Source organism: Poecilia formosa, unplaced genomic scaffold (genome assembly GCF_000485575.1).
Source record: "Poecilia formosa unplaced genomic scaffold, Poecilia_formosa-5.1.2 Scaffold433, whole genome shotgun sequence".
In the NCBI taxonomy this organism is placed as follows: domain Eukaryota; kingdom Metazoa; phylum Chordata; class Actinopteri; order Cyprinodontiformes; family Poeciliidae; genus Poecilia; species Poecilia formosa.
The window spans coordinates 225,496-249,371 of NW_006800372.1; the positions used below are offsets into that span (position 1 = coordinate 225,496).

At 39.8% G+C, this 23,876-nt stretch overlaps 1 protein-coding gene across 1 annotated transcript in view; it reads left to right on the plus strand.

The window, feature by feature from the left end:
- The window catches only part of LOC103155522 (protein kinase C epsilon type-like), a 230,665-nt gene that overhangs the window by 42,447 nt on the left and 164,342 nt on the right, over positions 1 to 23,876 (plus strand). The window lies entirely within an intron of this gene.

Here is a 23,876-nt window from a genome sequence, read left to right on the forward strand (position 1 = left end):
TACTCAATTTCTCTTTACACAGTGATAGTGTTTTATAAGGTAAAGAATCTAAATGATGAAACGTACTTAGATCAGTGTATGACCGAACTCAAACAGGCTAGGGAGGCTAGTGCTAGCATGCTAGCTCCCTAACAACACTCACCAGTTCCCACTTGACAAACTGTGATCGCTAGAACGTTTGGCTGAACATTCGCACGTCTGCAAGTTAAAAGGCACACGAGTGAATGATGCACAATAGACATTAGATAACAGCTTTGAAAACAGACCAGAAACCTACCTGCATATCAGCGTCTCCTACCTGGGGTGTTGTTCATCAGCCATATAAGCAGCAGCTGTCAATCTAGAACGCTGACGTGCAGCTGTCATGTGACTTTAAAACTGCGCGAGAACAGTATTGTTCTCGTTTGGTTTAGTTTGTACTGAATAAATTAAGGAAAGGATGATTTTTATTTTTAATTAAATCTTTAAATAAAACAAATAAACTAAATCTAACAAAATGGAAAATAAAATAAATAAAACTGAATCTAACAAAATGAAAAAAATATCCTGGTTACACGGTGATCGCCGATCACTGCCTCTTGTTGCTGATCACAAAAACTGATCACCACAGCTGTGCCACGCTACTGGTAGTAATATTTCACAGACGTAGCGCCATTTCTGCTCCACTCGGCAGTGAACTCTTACATTGAACCTCTGCTTAAAGCTGCAGCTTGTAACTTAAACAGAAGATTTTACATATGTATTAAAACTTTTGCTATGTCCTAACATAAGACAGTTAATCTTTGGGGAAAATAATCAATCTCCTCTGCTTCCTCTCTGTGTTCTGCAGAATTACTCAGCTCGGTCAGAAACAACCAATCAGAACCAGCATTGATCAGTTAGCCATGCTATCAGGAAGTTTGGATTCAGAATTATTTATTTTGATGCAACCTGCAATTAACTTTGAATGAATGTTTCCCCTTTTTCTTATCTGATATAGGCAGTGTAGTGAGATTTACTTGACTCATGTATAGTTTATGGTACTGAGAGCATTACTGTTAAATATTATTTTACTGATTGCAGGTTTTTCAGTTGTCCTTTTGACTGAGTATTGTATTGCTGTATTGTGCCTGCAAGTATTTTGCATGTTTTATGTCTAAATTAGGTGAATTTATTGCCAGATCACTTTTCCATTTTGCCAGATCACATAGCAGCATTTATACCTACAGCAAAAAATTAACAGCCAATCCAGGTGATCGGCCCTTGTGGGTGATCAGAATTGGAATCAGCAGCAAAAAATCTGATTGGATAATCCCTAATTTTCTCGTTCAGGGAACTCATAATCAGGTTGCGGTAGCAGCAACACTCCTCCGTGTGGATGTTGTCCCTGAGTGAGCAAGACACCAAGTTTTGCTTTCTACATCATGGAAGTTGTCAGAAGCTGTTTGATGGGAAACAATTTTTTCTACAGTATTATTCCAGCTGTTCATTCCAGTTGACTACTTAATGAGAAATTGAGAATTAAGGTTTTCACACACGTCTGTGAACACTAGCTGCTTGGACCGCATTGATAAGTTCATGCAAATTTTAGCTCAAGTGAACAAAAATCTTTCATTAGGGTTATCACTATAGCCTCACAAGGGGTGCTCTGTTGTGCTGGTTTGGAAACTATCAGAAAAGAAGAACTATGCAGAACTGAAGAATTTATGTCTGGTTGATCTGTGCTCGTCACAGATTGTCCATCACGAACACCATGTTCAAGCATAAGGGTGTACATATGTGCACTTGGCACCCGGACACCCTAGGCTGCAGTTTGATGATCGATTTTGCCATCGTTTCATCGGATCTGCGGCTGTATGTCCTGGACACTCGGGTGAAGAGAGGTGCGGAGCTGTCCACTGACCACTACCTGGTGGTGAGTTGGCTCCAGTGGTGGGGGAGGAAGCCAGTCAGACTTGGCAGGCCCAAACGTGTAGTGAGGCTCTGCTGGGAACATCTGGCGGAGTGCCCTGTGAGACGGAGCTTTAACTCCCATCTCCGGCAGAACTTTGAACACGTTCCGGGGGAAGTGGGGGACATTGAGTCTGAATGGACCATGTTCCGTACCTCCATTGCCGAATCGGCTTATCGGAGCTGCGGTCGCAAGGTTGTTGGTGCCTGTCGCGGCGGCAACCCTCGAACCCATTGGTGGACACCAAAAAACTAATGGTACTACTTTGTGTCAAATTTTAATTAATCGAGTTTGATGGATTAAAATGCCACGCCCAAATCAAAATCGATGTTATCGCACACAAACATCTGTTTATTTACGTCATAAAATGCTTATCGCACACAAACACCTGTTAAATCTGCGTCATCAAATGCTTATCGTATAAAAACATATGTTTTGATTTAAATTAATTTCTTATCAATAATAAAACAGGCAGCGTTCTGGAACCTTCTCTCTTGCATCATATAAATTAAGTTGATATCAATGTAAAACAGACAGCGTTCTGGAATATTCTCTCTTTCTTGCATCATATAATTTCTTATCAATAATAAAACAGACAGCATTCTGGAACATTCTCTCTTGCATCATATAAGTTCTTATCAATAATAATACAGGCAGCATTCTGGAACCTTCTTTCTCTTGCATCATATAAATTAAGTTCTTATCAATAATAATACAGGCAGCATTCTGGAACCTTCTCTTTTGCATAATATAAATCAAGTTGATATCAATGTAAAGCAGGCAGCATTCTGGAACATTCTCTTTTATATCAAATGGTTAATAAGGGGTCAGGCCCTCTTTGTGACTTTTGACCCAGTTATACCAATGCAACTCCTCCTCACAAAGAGAATAAGGATCAAGGAGCCTCTTTCAACATATAAATTTAAGTTCTTATCAATGTAAAGCAGGCAGCATTCTGGAACCTTCTCTCTCTTGCATCATATAAATCAAGTTCTTATCAAAATAATACAGGCATCATTCTGGAACCTTCTCTTTTGCATAAAATAAATCAAGTTCTTATCAAAATAATAAAACAGACAAGATTCTGGAACCTTCTCTTAAATCAATTGGTTAATAAGGGGTGAGGCCCTCTTTGTGACTTTTGACCCAGTTATACCAATGCAGCTCCTCCTCACGCAGATAGACTCCACCCCCAACTGCTTTTATCTTCCTGCTCCTGGCAGATTCCCCAGCCCACTTTTATGAATCAGCCAATAGAGATAAAGGGGTGTGATTTCTGTTTTTCTGCTTTAAATAATTTTTCGGAGGCCCTGTCATTCTACTTGTTGCATTTGTTAGAGGAAGATCCACTTTGNTGTTCAAAAAGGGGGACCGGAGGGTGTGCTCCAATTACAGAGGGGTCACACTCTTTAGCCTTCCCGGTAAGGTCTATTCAGGGGTCCTGGAGAGGAGGGTCCATTGGATAGTCGAACCTCGGATTCAGGAAGAGCAGTGTGGTTTTCGTCCTGGTCGTGGAACACTGGACCAGCTCTACACCCTCAGCAGGGTCCTGGAGGGTGCATGGGAGTTCGCCCAACCAATCAACATGTGTTTTGTGGACTTGGAGAAGGCGTTCGACCGTGTCCCTAGGGGGGCCTTGTGGAGGGTTCTCCGGGAGTATGGGGTATGGGCTGTCAGGTCCCTGTATGACCGGTGTCAGAGTCTGGTCCGCATTGCCGGCAGTAAGTCAGGCTCGTTTCCAGTGAGAGTTGGACTCCGCCAAGGCTGCCCTTTGTCACCGATTCTGTTCATCACTTTCATGGACAGAATTTCAAGGCGCAGCCGAGGTGTTGAGGGGATTCGTTTTGGCGGCCTTAGGATTGCATCTCTGCTTTTTGTGGATGATGTGGTCCCGTTGGCTTCATCAGATCGTGATCTGCAGCTCTCGCTGGAACGGTTCGCAGCCGAGTGTGAAGCGGCCGGGTTGAGGCTCAATGCCTCCAAATCCGAGGCCATGGTCTTGAGCCGGAAAAGGGTAGAGTGCCTTCTCCGGGTCAGGGGGGTCGTCCTGCCTCAAGTGGAGGAGTTTAAGTATCTGGGGATCTTGATCACGAATGAGGGAAGAAGAGAGCGGTAGATCAACAGGCGGATTGGGGCAGCGTCTGCCGTGAAGCGGGCGCTGTACTGGTCCGTCGTGGTGAAGAGAGAGCTGAGTCAAAAAGCGAAGCTCTCGATTTACCGGTTGATCTACGTTCCCACCCTCATCTATGGTCATGAGCTTTGGGTCATGACCGAAAGAACGAGATCACGGATACAAGCGGCCGAAATGGGTTTCCTCCGCAGGGTTGCTGGGCTCTCCCTTAGAGATAGGGTGAGAAGCTCAGCCATCCGGGAGGGACTCAGAGTAGAGCTGCTGCTCCTCCACGTTGAGAGGAGCCAGTTGAGGTGACTCGGGCATGTGGTACGGATGCCTCCTGGACGCCTCCCTGGTGAGGTGTTCCTTGCACGTCCCACCAGGAGGAGGCCTCGGGGAAGACCCAGGACACGCTGGAGGGACTATGTCTCTTGGCTGGCCTGGGAACTCCTTGGGGTTCCCCCAGAGGAGCTTGAAGAAGTGCTGGGGAGAGGGAAGTCTGGGCCTCCCTTCTGAAGCTGCTGCCCCCGTAACCTGACCCCGGATAAGCGGAAGAAAATGGATGTATGGATGGTTGGATGATCTGTGAGAAAATCTTCTCACAGAAGATTTTGTCACAGAAAATCTTGTTGATTTCCCAACAAGAAAGTTCTTAGCAACAAACATAATTTTTATTTTTATCTCAGGATTAGACTTGAGGTTTTCTTTACCTGGTGTTTAGTGCCACCTTCAGAATGGGGGGTTTATTAGAAGTTGTGGTGGACCCTTGAGGACAGGTACATATAATAAAATCTACATTACAGCCTTCAATGTCAAGTAGACAGTAGAACAGACTGCGATGTATACAAAAGGCTGTGGCTGTGGCCGTGGTTTCAGCAGTGGTCCCCAAAGTCGGTCCTCTAGGGCCAGCATCCTGCATGTTTTAGTTCTCTCGCTGGTGGTAACCTTTTCAGCATGTCAATCTTCTTCTTAGGCCTTTTAATGAGCCATCATTTGATCCGGGTGGGCTAAACCAGAGAGAGACTGAAAACATGCAGGATGCTGGCCCTCGAGGACCGACTTTGGGGACCACTGGCCTAAAGAGTACAGTGGAAACCCTGATTACTACATCAATTTTGCTTCTACTGTCACAGACTTTCATGGACTTAGAAATGATGGCCTCCCTGTAGATCTTAAGATACTTAAGATTTTTCCCATTACAGATTTGATCTGTTTTAGATTTTTTTTACTTATCATGCGGAGTGCTGTTCATATGTATTTCTATTGTTTTTAAAGATGAGCTAGATTCAAGATTAAAGCTTTGTTAAAAATGAGATTTCTGGTCAGTGTGCCTCTGGCTGTTAGCACTCTGAGCTATTTTCAGTGCTATTTTCAAGAAGATTTTTTTGTTACAGTGTATTTAAAGTCTTTGGTGCAAGACTGTTGCAGATAAATTTCACAAATCTAAATCCTGAAGACTAGATAATGGTTGCCTTAATGCTTCAGGATGTTTTGAGTTAGTGTTCAGGAAGACCAGTGCAATATGTTTGTATGATATGCAAGTGTGTGGGCAAAACATTGAAACACACGATCACAATGTGTTAATTAGCTGGAATGACCCAATGACTGTTGTATAAGAGTGTGTGGCTGGTTGTGTACATGTGATGCAACACCAATAACATGAATCCTCATGCTACTGGTGTTGATATTTGGCAGTAGGTTGCTGGACTGGCGTAAACATAACACACCATCAAAAGGAAATTAAATCAGTAATGAACTTAGAGAAAGAAATATTGCTGGTCATAAATCTGCCAAAAACATTTGCCATTGCCAAAAACGTCAAGTCCTTAACGAGAAAGATGGCGGGTCTCTCCAAGGCAATACTAAAGAAAATTTCTGAAAAACCCAGTTACATCTTGCCCTCTGTAGGCCTCAGTTTATGGAAGGACAATTGGAAAAATAAACATGAACAAGTATGTTTTATCCAGAAGCGTCAATTGGTGAAAACTTTTTCTGAAATTGTACTGTCACATTTGTAACGTTGTATATGAATCAACCACAAAACTCATACCAGCACAAACAACTCATACCAACTGTCAGTCATGACGAAAGAGAAGTGATTGGACTTACTTTGCAGCCACAGGATGTTAGCACCTTGTGGTTATGGAATTGAGTATTGATCGTCTTACAACAATGTGGCAGGATGTTGCTTTTAAAAGAAACAAGACTTCTGGAACAATATCCTTTGGACTACTCAAACCAGCATAGAGCTATGTGGCCATTATGTACAGGGTTTCCCCCAGAAAACTTGCTAAGCCTGGTGGTCGGGATGCATAGATGGTCCACCGGCACACCACCGTGTTTTTATAGTAAAATACGTTAATTAGACAGAAAATGTAAAAATATTACTGTGTAATTATATGTTAATTCTCAACTTGACACTTTATACGGGAAAACATTGCCAGTGAAACAGTACTTAAACCCACAACTAGTCTTAAAAACAACAAATCAAAAAATACAATTAAAACAAATATCAATAATTTGCCCTTCTGTTTAATCCAAATTAATTCAGCAGCTTCATAAGGCCCTCCGCATAAGGCTTCAGGGGCCCATAAATGCTAATATTTTAACACAGACCACAAATATATAAATGTAACATTTGTTTATTGAGATTATCAATGCTGCTAAATTTGATTTAATGGTTTCAGCATACATAGATTAAAATATTTTAAATTGTTTAATATTTAAATGTAAGATATTAAGGAGCTGGAAAATGTACTTTGTAAAAGTTGAGAAAAAAAAAACAAACAATATTCATAGATTGTTTTGTTACCATAGCTACAATCTGATGCTGTGAATTTATTTTTGAGTTTGAGCTCTGTTTTTTCACAAATGCAAATTAGTAAACATACTTAACACAGAAGCTGTTAGAGGTGCTGATATTTTTAACAGCACGAGGGGCCCCTAAATCAAATTCTACTCCAGGCTTCATACAGCCTTGGACCGGCCCCGCATGAGAATTAAATCCGCTGTGCTGCGCTCAGAGATGTGCAACAAACGGAGATTTAATTATTGCTTCTAATGTGACTTTAGTAGCTCTTCCATTTAGTGTCTGTTGAGTTTTTAATAAGCTGACAGTAACTGTTTTGGTTGCTTGAGTTTATGGGACAAGTTTTTCTGAACTCTGGCTGACTAAGTGGACAAAGCATTTGATATGACAGGCTTATAATACATTGGGGGAAACCTTGACATATGGCGCAATGCTGAGACACACCAAATATAGGGTTTCCTTACAAATAACTCATACCAGCTGTGAGTGGTAGAACGCTGATGATTTGGGTCTGCAGTCACCGAGTTGAGCATGAATTCAAAAAAGTGAAGCCACATCTCAGACAGCTAAAGCTTTGCCAAAATGGGGTCATACAATGGAACAGTGACCCTGCTGACGTAGCAGCAGATCTGGAGAAAAATGCCTAAGAAAGGAAAGACTTGTTGCAATAACCCAGTCAAAGTCCATACTTTACCCAAAGTCCATACTTTAACTTCAGCAGAGCTAACCATCATGTTTACAAACATCATGAGTCTGATAAGGCCATACAGAAAATTAGTACTTTATGCTGACTAGTGCAGGGGTGGGCAATCCTGGTCCTCGAGGGCCGGTGTCCTGCACCTCTTAGATGTCTCCCTGGTCCAACACACTTGAATCCAATAGCTGAATCACCTCCTAAGTGCAGTCAGGTTCTCCAGAGTCCTGCTAATAACCTCATTATTTGACTCAGGTGTGTTGAAGTAGAGATACATCTAAAAGTTGCAGGAGACCGGCCCTTGAGGCCTGGAGTTTCCCACCCCTGGACTAGTGGTTCAGTGGCTGGAACAAGTTTCTAACACTCTGCCTCTACATTCTGATGAAATTTTATTTAAAGGAATTTCCATACAGCGTGAGATGCCTTATGTTGCTGTCAATCTCAGGTAATACAGAGATAAATTTGATGGATGATATTCTTGATATGAAAATCTGACATGTGGATCTAGTTGGTGTTTACCATAAAAGGGTTCAAAGGTTGACATACCTCAAAATTAGATAACCATATTATTCTCTGAAAATGTGCCTATTTGTTGCACGTCTTCTATAAAATGAAATGCATGTGTTCGCTCATTAGAGTGTGTAGGTGACTGCACAAAAGCAGAAGCAGATGGATGTGTGGGCTGCTTCTTCACAGCTCCTCCACTCATGTTGAGAGTGAGACAGAACATAAAAAGAGTATTCAGTAGGAGATTATGAATCTGTGGAGCTCCGCTGCCTTTTTCTGCTCAGTCCAAGCTTTAATTGAAAGTTTGTCCTTACAGTCTCACCATCCTGAGTTCGTTTGCAACATGTTGCTTCAGTCTGCCTCCCTCCTGTTCCTGTAAAATGTGTCATCCACCCTGCCAGCAGTCAGTTAGAGGTTGAGGCACATGTTTCTCCCTCTCCTTTCTTCCTTTATTTATGAGTGTGATCTCGATCTCCATCTGCCTCAAACCTCAACTGCCACTTTTTCTACAGATGCAAGTTTGAGCATTTTCAACAGGCAAAGCGTGTTGATAGAATTCACTTTTGTTGTCGAAGTAGAGCTTTATGATGGGGTTCCATACCCTTATAATGTCAAAATGTCGTTTTTACTGTTGTAAAACAGACTTTAGGAAATAAAACCTGTTTGCTCTGCAGAAAACATCAAGTTTCTTGCTAATCTGTAGAAAAGGACATAGAAAGTTTTCATTTTTGAAACTACTGTACACAAGTATGTATGAAAACATTGTTGTTGAATCTTCTCAAGCTTGTGTCCAACTCTACTCCCTGAAAGCGAGTGTTAACAACTGAGTGGGTGGCTCAACCAATTAGTGGCTCATTATCAGCACGGGAAGTACAAGAATATGGACTGAACTCCAGCCAGACCATTTTTGCTTCAGTTTTAGCCACTATTGGTTCTATAATGTTGGGAAGTTATAATGTCTTGAGGTTAATTTAGATGAAAGTGTAATCACTTTGACTTCTGGAAAACCCATGTTTTCTTCTGCTTCAGATCATATCTCAAGTTTGTTTTTGAGCTATGACAACATAATGCTGTATGCTTTTCAGTTTATAGGATTTTTATGAGATTAAAATGAAAATTACTTACCCTGAATGCATCCAAAGTGATTAATGGAAAGAAACGTCTTCTTAGTCCTAGAAATCATAAGATGTAGAACCAAAACAAAATAACTTGCCCAAACTGCCTGGCCAATAGATGACTGTCAGCAGCTCAATGTTTTCAACCACAATCTCCTATGTGTTTTAAAAGAACAAAGATCAAGTATATGGTTGTTGTCCTGCACTGGAAGAGGAACTAGGCTGAGATCTTTTGTTCTAGCTAACAGGTTTTCTTTCAGGATTGCTCTGTATTTAACGGCAAACCTTCTGCATTTACTCCTCAACTCAGGTAGTCATTTCTTTTGTATTTTGTTGCTTTAGAAAAGAAATTGGTCTATGCTCAACAAGAGTGGAAGAATAGTTGTAGGGGTTGCTGATGTGGAATTAAAATTCAGTTGGGCTTTTTTGTTGAATTCATTGTAACAATAATACAGACTTTTTTTTTGTTTTCCTTTTTGTCCTTTTTAAGGGAACTTTATGGCTATGACTGAATGTCACTGCAGTTACAACCCCACAAACACATAAGGGGTTTGTAGCCACTATTGGTTGTATGAATGGGTTGTTTTTAGAAAACAACCCATTCATACTTAAATGGGCTTCATCAAGACAATATGTACATAAAAACACATTATATTTATCACAGCAGACAGAGTAGATTCACAAAAAGAAACTGATGAACTGTTATAGAAGTACTTTCTCTGTTTAAAAGTAAAAAGTTAATAGGAGGGGTGAAAGAAGGTGTGGTTGGTAGCGGCAGGATCAGCCGGTTCTGTCCCCCGAGAAGATACCACAACCAAACACAAGGCCAGATAAGATGTAGTCTCAGTGAAGAAAAAAACTGAGAGAAAACAGTTTAAATAAAAGCATATAATGCAAATTAGAGAGTAGTAAAAATTTACAGTAGTCCAAACTTGTGATAAGAAATGCATGACCTACCTTAGCCAAAAAAGCAAAATGAAGCTTCTGGAGTGGCCTAGTCAAAGTCTAGAATTTAATTTGATTGAGATAATGTGGCTTGAGCTTAAGCAGGTCACACACGTGGAAGCAATCCAGAAAAATAAAATGTTTTTTTTCTTTTTCATGTCACCCAACTTTTCTGGTAATAAAATGAGTTCAATGTCCTGGTGTGACCACAGAACGCACAATCAGAAGGAATGAGTAATGGGAGCAAACAGTTTTCTCACAGCACTGTATTCCATATTAGCATGAGGACTTTTACAGCTTACCTTGTATGGGGTTTTGTTAGGCGTGTGTTAAATCATCTGGGTCAGTGCCCTCACAAGTATAGCATTGTAATAGTATATAGCAGTGTAGCAGTGTGTGAGCCTGAAGGGCCTGCAGAGTGTCACTCCACGACCGCCTTGTGCTCTCTGTCATCGGGAACAGATAAAACACAATGTCCTCCTTGTTCTCTCTCTCTCTCTGACTTTGTCTCTCACTCATTCTCGCTGGGATTCTTTTTTTTTAACTCTTTGATTTTGTTCGCGTCCAGCGTGGCTGCTGATGTATTGGAATAAGTTGCTAACATTAAACACTATTAAATCATTAGGCAGCTTTCATATTTTGTCCTGGAATTCACAGACACCATCTGTTTTTCACTGCTGATTAGTTCAATTCTATTCAATTTCAAAAATACTTCATCCTAAAAATACAGAGGAAGTTTTGCTGTAATTCATATCATCCAAGTATCTTCAGAGATATTGTGAATGGTGATGTTGTGGGCAATGCATCTGAAAAGGCCTTTAATTGAACACTATTGTTGTACAACTGTCTCATGACTATTGTGCTAACAAAATTTTTACGATATGAAATTGATGAGACCCTCAGATCTTGGCAAGGACTGCTAATCTACCTGATTTTCTTTTGCAGCTCCTCTTTAAATCTCTGTCTGTACAGTTAAGCCGTTTTCAGACTGCAAGGAACGGAATGGCACGGGTTCAGAGTAGGGCCAACTGTGTTTGCATTAGAACTTCCAACCGGTTCCACCCAGCTCCTTGGAACCACAAGAGCTGTGGTTCCAATCGGGCCGGCCAAGCGGGGCTGCTTAGAATCAGCAGCTGATTGGTTTACAGTCAGCCATTGGTTGTTTTGCACTAAGCCGTTGATCGATTCTAGCTGGCTCTCACTAAACTGTTCTTACTATATTTTGTAAAGAGTGCTCTTTTTAATATTTTTATTATTATTATTTTTAATTTGCGATGAATTTCTCTCAGTATTTCTCCCATAGGACCAGCTGTTACCTGGTCGTATGGTGAGGTAATTTTTTTTTCTCCGCTTACTCCCTGATGAACGAGTACAGAATGAGCTAGATCGGTCAACAAGGAATGAGAAAGTTTTCCACCGCATCTCTGAGGAAAAGCCTTCGGCCGGCTACATCAAAACCATTGTTTCATTTCAAAAATAATGACGTCAGGTACAGCAATGGCGCCCTAAGTTATATGCAAACACAACAGGGCTACAGTACGGGTGGAACCGGACCGAAGCGTGCTGTTCCGTTCCGTGCCATTCCGTTCCGTTCCTTGCAGTGAGAAAACGGCTTTAGAGAGACGTAGGGGAAATTATCCTTGCCCGTTATGATTGATGGAAGATATTGTTTGAACATCTTGAAAAAATACCTTGTTACCACGGTTACATGTCATAATGACAACTGAAACTAAAAAAGTAAGAGTGACACCAGTTAAGTCAGTAAAACTAAGTTTTTAGAAATAATTGCATTTCTGCAGATATCCAGTGTGTTAGCTACAGTCCTCAAATTAGCCATAACCAGGTAAATTTGAGCTGTCTTAGCTAACACCATCAACTGCATTTATTATCCAAAAGCGATGTGGCTGTATGTTGTCTTTCTAATATTTATTCTTTTGATTTTCTTAAAAGCAACAAGAGAGAGTTACAGTCTTGTGTGTTATTGTGTTGAGATTCTCAGCCATGGTTCAGCGCTTGGACCTGGACAAATTCTGGGACTGGTTGTGTCTCTGACCTGCAGCAGGTGTGGACAGGAGTCATGACTCACTGAAGGAACCAGTTCCAGCCACAGAAAAATCTTCAATATGTTCTAAAAAATTATGAATGTATTCAAACCCCTTGCACTTTTTGCACATTTTGTCAACTTCCTACTAATGACTTCAGTGTATTTAATTGGGATTTCATGTGATAAACACACACAAAGTAATAGATACTTCTAAATTTAATTGAAGATCATTCATAAGTCACCATGTCAAGTTAGTTTGTGTAATCTTAAACATCAAAGCAGATCAATAACTGGAAAGGTATCGGACAAAGTTTGTAAGTTTTGCTATGGCACAGTTAAAGTCCAGAGATAATTCCACTTGATAATTGGTAGTAAAACTTAAAAATTGAGATTCACAGACATCCTTGATTGTTCCTACAAAGTATTGATTTATAGGGACTGACATGAAGTCGTATAGCATGTTTTACATATTGTTAATTGTTTATTGTTACTATTGTAAGGGATTGAATAGCTCTGAAGGGGTTTCCCCCAGAAAACTTGCTAAGCCCGATGGTCCACCATGTTTTTGTATTAAAAGATGTTAAAAGGAAATGTAAAAATATTACTGGTTAACAGAGGTCACGCTAGACTCTTTGGTTCTCCGTCATCTTGACCAACAGTATTAAACAAAATCGGTCATGTACTATTTTACCCGTCAAATTATAATCACATTAACATAGGCTATTTAGCTGCATTTTTATGCGGTTTAGTTAATATTCACCTAATTTAACCGAAACCAGATCCCATCACACATAAAGCTGATGAACGCCTTTAACTTTCTCCGTAGTGACAAAAATCACTGTGACCCCAAAGACTTATAATAAATGAAATTAAAAACTCCACTTAAATTACGGTCACTTCACCCGCCGAGATCTGAACGCACAGTGCCTCACAAATTCCTCCTGGTCGCATCTGCAGAGAAATCTGAGCTAGTCCACCAGTCAGGATCTGTCTGATCCAAACCGATCAATTAAACTCAGCAAGTTTTTTGACCATATGCGTGGTCCAGACGTANAATGAAATTAAAAACTCCACTTAAATTATGGTCACTTCACCCGCTGAGATCTGAACGCACAGTGCCTCACAAATTGCTCCTGGTTGCATCTGCAGAGAAATCTGAGCTAGTCCACCAGTCAGGATCTGTCTGATCCAAACCGATCAATTAAACTCAGCAAGTTTTTTGACCATATGCGTGGTCCAGACGTACGCTTTTACGATGATCTTTTTGCGTGGTTTTGCTTCCCCGAAACGGACAAATGTTACATCTGAACATTGCTGAAATTGAATCAAATTTAGAAGCATTGATCATCTCAAACAAATGTATCTGTTGTCTGTGTTAAAATATTAGCATTTATGGGGCCCCTGAAGCCCTGGGGGTCCTGATGGTGCTGCTGACTTAATTTGGATTAAACAAAAGTGCAAATAATTGATATTCATTTTAATTGTGTATTTTGATTTGTTGTTTTTAAGACTAGTTGTGGGTTTAAGTAGTGTTTCACTGGCGATGTTTTCCCGTAATATATAATGATATTTTGAAATTTCCTATCACCTTAACATCTTTTAATACAAAAACACAGTGGACCGCCTCGGCACCCTGACCACTGGGCTTAGCAGGTTTTCTGGGGGAAACCCTGTGAAGATATAATGACTTTAATGGTGATGTGAAATCCAAAATCCAGGTGGCACAGACGAGCAGACACAAAAATGCTCAGCGTTGGTAACAACTGGTTAAGCCAGGGGTGAGCAATCCTGGTCCTTGAGGGCCGGTGAACTGCAACTTTTAGATGTCTCCCTGGTCCAACACACTTGAATCCAACAGCTGAATCACCTCCTAAGTGCAGTCAAGTTCTCCAGAGTTCTGCTAACGACCTCATTATTTGACTCAGGTGTGTTGAAGTTGAGATGCACCTAAAAGTTGCAGGAGACCAGCCCTCGAGGCCTGGAGTTGCCCACCCCTGGGCTAAACCAAAAGACAGACTTGAGAGCAGACAAGACGTGACAAGACGAGGACCCGACAAAGAACAAGGAACACAGGGAGACAATCAGGAGAAACAAGGGACAGCTGGGGACAATTAAGGGGTAGATAGGACAACACGGTGACTCAATTAACTGAAAACGACACAAAAACCTAAATTAACACAGAGAAACAACCAAAACCTTACAGAAAGGAGGTGCACGCGATCTGTGCTGAGATCAAGCAGCGGCAGCATGGATTTCAACACGCAGAGGCGCCAGCTATGTGATTGGTCTGCTCTCCCAGCTTTAAATACATAAACTATAATAAACTTTTTTAAGAATAAATTTGGTCCGCCAGTGATAATAAAAAAAAATAAAAAAAAGCAATGCTTTTGGCCTGGCGGGGGGCTAGTAAAGCATGGTGGGCCACTATAGTGTATTATAATGTATTATAAGACTATAGTCTTATAATACAGACTTATAGTATAGTATTAATACTATAATACTATAGTATTATAAGACTATAGTCTTATAATACATTGGGGGAAACCCTGGCTTTGTGAGTCACTGTAAAAGGCCTGACTGACAGTTCAGCTCAGCCAAAAGTTGATTAGTTTTGCGGCGACTGAATCACTATTACATTCATGGCCAAAAGTTTTGTCACCGACAGAACCATTCTCTTTCACAGGTTCTGTTCAGATTTCCCATTGTTTCTATATGATTATTTGGTAACACTTTATTTGAAAGGGTGTGCATAAGACTGACATGACACTGTCATAAACATGACATAACATCTGTCATGAGCGTAAAGAAGTCTTTATGAATGTTTATGACTGTTGTCATGAAGTTTCATTCGGTAAATAATGACACTTTTAATGCAAAGTTGCTCTAAATATTGCATTGAAAGTCCATTAAAATTGATTTAAAAATAATTTACAAAATCACTTATATTGGACTTTTAATGCAACTTTTAGAGCAGTGGTTCTTAACCTTTTTTGAGGTACCGAACCCCCCAGTTTCATATGCGCATTCACCACCCCCCCGAGACAGAAAATAATTTGCGGTATTCTGATTTATTAATGTAATTATATTAGTTGTATTACCTCCCCCACGCCACTAGAGGCAGTACCAACCCCGAAAAGATGTGACTAAGGAACAGATTTAGACTACAGAATTTGGTAAAAACGGTGAGCTTTACTGAAGTAATTAAAGACACAAGTTCAAATCCATGNAAGATGTGACTAAGGAACAGATTTAGACTACAGAATTTGGTAAAAACGGTGAGCTTTACTGAAGTAATTAAAGACACAAGTTCAAATCCATGCTGAGAGTGGAACTCCTTTCCGCAGCACTGATTGGCTAAGCAATGTAACGTGATCCTCTGGAGCAAGCGATGGCAAAACGGGGCGTCATCACGACTTTACACAGTGTGTCTTTACCTCCGCGGCAGAGGCTCCACCGAACCCCTGAAACCGACTCATCGAACCCCTGGGGTTCAATCGAACCCAGGTTAAGAACCACTGTTTTAGAGCAACTTTGCATTAAAAGTGTCATTATTTACCCAATGACACTTCATGATAACAGTCATAAACATTCATAAAGACTTCTTTATGCTCATGACACGTTATGTCATTTTTATGACAGTGTCATGTCAGTCTTATGCACACCCCTTCAAATAAAGTGTTCCCGATTATTTTTTTTATAGCTTTATTAACTTATAAATTTTACTCTATATCAAAATCAGTTTTACAGTATTGTTGCTTATCTTCCTTATATAACCTCAGACCAAGCATGAGGAGACAATCAAAATGCTAGCTGAAAGCGTGAAACAGGTCAGATAATCTCAGAGCTCCAAAGTAATGAGCGGCCAGCACAACATTGACACACAGACTCTCACAAACAACCACACAGGAAAATTGAATTGAAAGCTTTATCTCATTTGAGCAGGTTTTCCTTTCACTGGCCTCTTCCATCAAGAACAAGTTCTGTTTTTCTGTCTGTGTGTGTGTATGTGTGTGTGTATGTATATTTTTTAATTACCTTTTGGGACATTTACTTTTGAAGACCGACGGCGTTATGGGGACCAAAACCCTGTACTAATGCAATGAATCTTAATTTTTAGAGTAATTGGTTTGGGTTGGACATATTTTATGAATTACATTTAAGTTATGATAACAATATGCTAGTCATAATAAGGGTTAGCATAAATATTAAAAGGAGTGGAAGTCAATGCAAATTTATTATATGAGTAAAAATACAATCTAGACTTTTCCAGTTTGAGGATGTTCTCAGAAATATATGTACATTTAATTTGAATTCTTACATGCAGTCTTGCATCCACAAACACTGACAGCATCTAGTGTGAACAAAGCACACACTGTCTTTGTGTTAACACATGATGAAGACCATGTGTTGTTTGATCTGCAGATGCATTATGTGGAAACTGATACATAGGACCCTTTCTGGATCATCAGATATGCACAGCATTATGAGAGGGGTCTGGTTTCATAAAACATGTATTCATCCTCTCTGTTTTACTTAAAGAAGTATTGACAGTAGTTGGTTTCACATTGGAAACACCCTCAACTTATTAATTATTCAATGTTGACTCCTTCTGTCAACATTGAATAATTAATAAGTTGAAGATGTTCCCAATGTGAAACCAACTACTGTCAATACTACTGTCAATAAAACAGAGAGGATGAATACATGAGACAACAGCCAAAACACAAACTTCAAATACTGGTCTTTTAATTTAAAATGCGCTTGTTCATTGCTCCTTCTGGTGGTGCTGTCCTTCTGATCTGATCACCTACGAGGGCCGATCACTGCTGATCACCGATCATTGCCGTCAGCTGCATTGGTTGTTAATTTTTCGCTTTAGGTATAAATGCTGTTATGTGACTGGCAAAATTTAAAAAAAATCATCTGGCAATAAATTCACCTAATTTGGCATAAACATGCAAAATGCTTTCAGGCACAATGCAGCCTGAAAACCTGCAATAAGTAAAACAATATCCTACAGTAAGGTTATCAGTACCATAAATTATACATGAGTCAAATAAATCTCATAACCATGGCTATATCAAATAACGTGAAGAAAAAAGAGACATTTATTCAAAGTTAAATGCAAGTTGCATCAAAATAAACAATCCTGAGTTACTAAATCAAAACTTCCTGAGAGCATGGCTAGCTGATTAATGCTGGTTCTGATTGGCTGTTTCTCACTGAGCTGAGTATTTCTGCAGAACACAGGGAGGAGACAGAGGAGATTAATTTTCAGAGATTATCTATCTCATGTTAGGACATAGTGAAAGTCTTAATACATACTCTATGGAAAATCTTTTTTTGTTTAAGTTATATGCTGCACCTTTAAGCAGACGTTCAGTATGGGAGTTCACTGCTGGGTGGAGCTTGAACGGCGCTCTTTGAAATATTACTACCAGTAGCGTATAGCAGCAGTCCAACAGACAGTGGGAGCAGAACCAGCGTCTTCCACTGCTAGCTCGTTGACTTATATTATTTTTCAGGTTATTTGTTTAGCTTTCTGACCATCATACTCATCCCGGTGAGTATTGGTAGTTGTGTGCTGCTTTCCCTGTTGTCTGGCCGTTCCAAATGTCATTTTTTTCCCCCCTGCAGTGAGCCTCGATAGCCATACTCCGTCAAGTGCTTGTTTTATAAATGTCATATAAGATTTGTTGTGTTGATGCATTTTGATGTGCTGTAGGTAATTTTCTGTCTCAACACGCAAACTTCCCTATTCACTCTAAACGTTGACGATCCACATGACATTGCTTATTTGGTGCCACGAGCTTACGCAGTGTTAAGTAAAGGGGGAGATAAGCTGCACATGAAGTCTGTGACGTGAGATACAGGTGATCAGTTTTGGTGATCGGCAACAAGAGACAGTGATCAGCGATCACTGTTCAGACACTTTTTCACAGAAATCAGCCGATTATGATCGGTGACCTATCAATCGGCACACCGCTATTGCACATCCATTTTCTAACATTTTTCTGAACCACTTTTTGTTTCAGCTTTCAGTCTTGCTGGTTGCTTACTTGCCATTTAAATGACATAAAAATTAATGTCATTAAAAGCGAATAAAATAATCAATGCAATGCATAAAGCAAACTATCAAATGAAAGCAATAAACATTAGCAGTAAAGCAATAAGAGTAGCAACCTTCCACTGATGCTTTTTTTGATCGTTCTTAAAACATACGTAAAATGTTTTAGTGTAATTAAGTTGCACTCTGTGAGGGACGAGACTCAAACGAGGACAAAAAATGTTCAAAGTAGAAAAAAGTTTCAATTTAATTCTTCAAAGAAAATCATTAACAAAGTATAAAGATTTAAAGCAAGAATAAATCAATGGATAAGTAACAAATTTAGATCCAAATTAACTGAGGTCAACTGAACACAAAAAACTGACCTACAAAGAACAAAACGCTGCTTAAATAGGGGTGAAGTAACCTAAATTTACCACATGAGGGAGGCATGACATAACAAAAGAACAAATAAATACAAAATTAACTCAAGCATCCTATGAAACAAATAAAGTAAACTAACTTTAACTTAGCACAAACAATAAGTGAATATCTAAGTGACAAAATTAAATAAAAATCAACTTTAAGTCTCCCCCCTTCAGTCTTTCAGAAAATTGATTAATCCAGGTTCCTCCTCCAGCTGGTTTATATCAGCAGCACCTCAAACAAAAAACAAGTGTAAGTAAACCATTCAGACAGACATTAACTAAAGTGTGCACCCATTAGAAAATATATGTCTAAATGAAATAAACAAACATAAGCTATACTAATAAAGAAAAAAATATATACCAACACAATGTGGTGGTGGTAGGAGCATCCACCACACACTCCATCAGGTAATGTCATAGTGTTTAAATAACAATAAGCAACTATATCATCAGCATAGAAATGTGTTAATATTATGTGACATTCTGATTTAAATTAGATAGCCTGATAGGAAAAAGAGGGACCAATACAGAGCCTTGAGGGGCACTTTTTTTTACTTGTCCATTGCAACTGAGTATCATATATTGGTTTACACACTAAGGCACTCTAGTTATACACTATTCTTAACAAAATGCCTTTAATATGAACTTGACTCACTGTATATTATCTTTGAATATTCTGAGAAGACTTGACAATTGTTGGAAGTGCTTAAATGGCAAAACTTTACCATTTTCTTAAGAGAGTATTTATGAGGTTATTATACACTGATGTTGGAAGAGATGTTGCACTGCACGAAAAGTGGCGTTTTTGACCTTGAATTGACGTGAACACAGCTCGTGAGCGACAGCTACCGACAGTTAGCAGGACAGCTCATGGGAGTCAAAAACTGTCGATTGCGGAGTTCCATAAGCGGGGAGCGGGCTGGTGGGAAGTGTTAATGACTCTACTTAGCATACAAATAGCCTAGCATATGCAAAGGCGCTTCAGCAGACCAACGTGGATTCTCAGTCATTGGATGAAAAACAATGACATCGCAATTCATCACTGACGTGATTGGTTGGTTGATGTTTTCCCATTGGACAACACATATGTCTTTATATATTCATATGATATTGCTTATATGCAACATGTTCATATATGAGGAACAAAAATATGGCACAGAATTTTTTTTTCTTTATTTAATTTTTATTTTTTTACTGTTTCCACACAAAATAAGACATAAATGCTTGTCCACGTCTGGACCATCTGGCGGTGTTTTTTTGTCCAAACATGATCCAACATTGTGCTGCGTTAAGGACAGGGCCGACATCTCTCCTGTAGTGTAGACCCGGCGTCTCTCCTGTAGTGTAGACCCGACATAATAATAATAACCGGAAGATCAGTTTTGCTGATTTAGTTTAGTTCACCACTAAATGTGAAATCATAACTCACTGACTTTCTCTTTGTCCTGGTGGACTCCAGAATAGCACCTCGGCAGGTCTGAGGCCTGGCTGTTAAGGCATGGCCATTTTTCACGTCTGAAAAAATAAAAGAAGATGCAAGTATTTTTAAGAGTTCGAACACCACATGTAATAAAAAAAATACAATAAGAACTCTCACCCAGTGGCGGCGCCAGGGGGGCACTAGGAGGTGCTATAATTCCCCCTGAAAAAGTCATAGCACCCCCAGAAAATATTAGATAATTTTTAAAATCTGATTTAACATTACTTATATGTAGTTGTTGCAAAGCATTTTAATCAAAAGACACAAAATAAAAATAAATTATTATGTACTGAGTTAAAACAACAACAACAAAAAAAACATCCCACAAGAGGATTTGAACTTTGTTTATGCTTATTATCACTTCCAGGAAACAATTGACATGATGCCGGCTCCGCCCCCATGCAGACGTGGAGCAATCGTCCCCCAATCATTCCAGGGTATTTGTCAGCAACTGACCAATCGGTGGTCGCAATTTCTCAGTTAACGGAGACGCGCTATCTAGATGAACTGACATGATGATATTGACAGTGTTTATCATAGCAAACTACCATAGTAGTAAGAAGATAACCGGTGGTAAGCATAAAATTTTTTTATCTTAATAGTAACAGTCAAATCAAGCCCTGTGGCGGTTAATTAGGCAATTAAATGAACACAAGTTTATTTAAAAAAATAAATAAAAAACAAATATGACAATATGACGCTTTGCAGCTGATGTCACTCTCTCCACCACGATCGATGTCCAAACCTATGCACTCCTGTGTAAAGCCTGTCAAAATACGTACATGTGGTATCCTAATATCGCTTTTATTTAGTAAAATGGTCACAAGGTGCTGCGCAGTCGGCTGCATAAACAGACAAGGGTCAAAACCAAGCTTGTCATTTTATTTTAATGAGGAAAGATGTGACAGCTGCCAGTCAATCGTAATGACTGGCAGCTGTTGGTTTAACCACGGATTTACAGCAAATTCTTTTTACAAGGTAAGAATATTAAAGTTCATATACTTTATAAGTAAGTAGGATTAGAAAGATATCAAATATCGCATTATGGAGAAGGTAGCATCTAACCACCATGGAAACAGTGCCACGCCGTCATGTAGCCTAGCATGTATGGAAAAAAAAAATTAGCGTCTCGTCTTCTGTACGTTTTTAATGCTGCTCCGGTTTAAGGGGAAACGCTGTTTATGAGATAGTGACATAAATCATGTGGTGTGAATTCAGGCAAAGTTGGTAATTTGATCAACACTTAAGGAGGGAGATGGCATGGGTTTAGGGTTGCCACCTTTCAGAAATGAAAATAAGGGATGCCAACACAGTATGTCGCCCTACTCTCATGTGTTGGGATGGCTGCTGCAGTGATAGACAATATTTTATGGAAATGTTTTTGTCTTTTAAAAAGTAATCCATAGAGCAATCGTTCACACATAGAGTACTCCAAAATTGTTCTCCAATAAGAGCATACCTTAAACAAGTATAATTAAGCAAGTGTAAAATGTATTTGGTAAACTGCTTAAGTACTGAGTAACTGATCATAACACCTGATTTAATCAAAATGTGTCCTCAGACAGGGCTCCAAAAGCATAAGTTATGTGAAAATTCTGGTATTGTAAAGCCTATTTCCAAAATATTTACCAAATTTACCACGGGGGCCAGGATAGTCAGTGTTTTTCCATTGGGACACTTAAAAAAAGAATGAAATAAAAAACAGAGCAATATTTCATCATTTGATATAATAAGTGAACCAAAGAGCCACTTTTGCGTCTTCCTTCTCAAGTCTGTATCTTTACGATAGGTTTTACTTCTAAGGGCAGTGGAGTATCGGGTCAAGGATGTTTTAAAAAGACACGGGTCGATAGCAGCTCACCGGGCCGTGGAGTGTCCGTCTCTAGGCAACCATGACAACAGCGTCGGTCCATAGCATTCTGGGGTCCTTTAGCTCCCGCCATGAGAATTTAGCTGACCTTAATATATCCTGTGTTTTATTTTAGTCATTATTGTTACACTTAGTGTTGATATGTGTGTGATAGGCGTGTCTATCGGACATTTATAGAATACGGAACAAATCACGTCCCGTATCAGTTCGATACGGGACGCAACATTTAACACCCAAATATGGGATGATTCCACATTTTAAGGGACGGGTGGCAACCATACATGGGTCGGTTTCTAAGCTAGCTGTTTCAGGCTTCTGTAAATACCGCCGTCAATGAGCCCCAACCAGGTGTGTTACCTTAACAGACAAATTAGCTTGATTCAAGCAAGTAGAAACTATGAATAAACTGACAAAAACAACTTTAGCCGCTCAATTCAATGATCCCGATTCTCACTTCCAATCTACATCATGGTGCTTCGAGTGATTAAGTGATGGAGGGTCAATACTAGGGTATCCCCTTTGTCATAAATGCTGTTATAACCTAAACAATGTAATATTATCTGGAAGTCATCTGGCTAAGGTTTCGTGCTGATGTCTACGCATTAAATAAATGCAAACCAGTCTGAAAAATAACAATACTAATGCGTGTGTGTTGATAACTATAGGGAAAAAAAGATCCATCACAGCACCCTCAGTAAAATGCTTAGCTCCCCCTTAGCACCTGCAGGGTGCTAAGGGTGCTACTTTCCACCCAGTAGGTGGGCGTGGACTAAGCTTTTTCAGTGCTGCGTTGCACATGAGGGATAAACCCACTAGCGATAGCCTTAAAAGGCGAAGCCTATCCACCTTATTCCTACGCTCCATGATGCTTTACGTGAAATATGGGCGCGACTTCCGCCACAAGCCAGAACTGCCATTTGTTTACATGTCACCCTAACGCTAACCGGCTTTTGTCAGAGCTTGTAGGCTCTAAAATATGTGGGAACACCAGCGATCAAAGCTTAAATGTGACAATTTTGGTTTACTGCAACCTACAGCTATTGTGGGGAGGAATGGCGACTTGAAGAAATGGCCATATTTCTTCAAGGTGCACGAGCATATGTAGCTACCCGCACTAGCATATGTAGCTACTTCACTGAATCAGTTGCTTCAGATGCAGATGTGGGTTATCTTGAACTTGCTGCAGCCACAAACTAAATGTGGTCTGAGTATAGCCAAAAAAGCACAACAGTCATCCGAGCTCCACAAGGGCATCTTACGACACTTTCCAGTGGCAAGTTGCTCTCAATAATAGGTTGATGTGGGATTCAGTTCAGTTCTAGTCCAGTGGGGAGATTCAGCTGTTGTGCAAGATCTGGAGCGCAGCAGCTGCGGTTATTTCTCTGCTGATTTGCAGTGACACTCAGCAACGGAGAACCTCAAGGTTCTGGTTCTGATGGATTAAATAAATCCAGATATTTTATTTTGTCTTATAAATAAAATTTCCAGGCCCAATCAGAATGATAAACACTCAGATCATGAACTTTATTTTTTAAATTCAAACGAAAAATAAAATTCACATCACACCAAGCTAATATTGTGTAGTTCTGGTGTTTCATACTGTAGGCACAACTCAGATCTATGACAGATCTCAGATCTTCTCTGCTTTTCTTGTCTTTATTACTGTCAGTTCTTCAGAGAAACGAGCTGTTAGCAGCGCTGCTAATTCACATTCATTCCGTTACAAAACTTAATGATCGTGTTCCTGTCGCCACCCGTGATTAAACTCACAATTACGATAATCTGTACTGAGCAGCTCTCTGATAACAGACGATGTGTCTGTAAACAAGTTTTACTAAATATTGTATTACAGTGATCCCTCGCTATAACGCAGTTCACCTTTTGCGGTCTCGCTG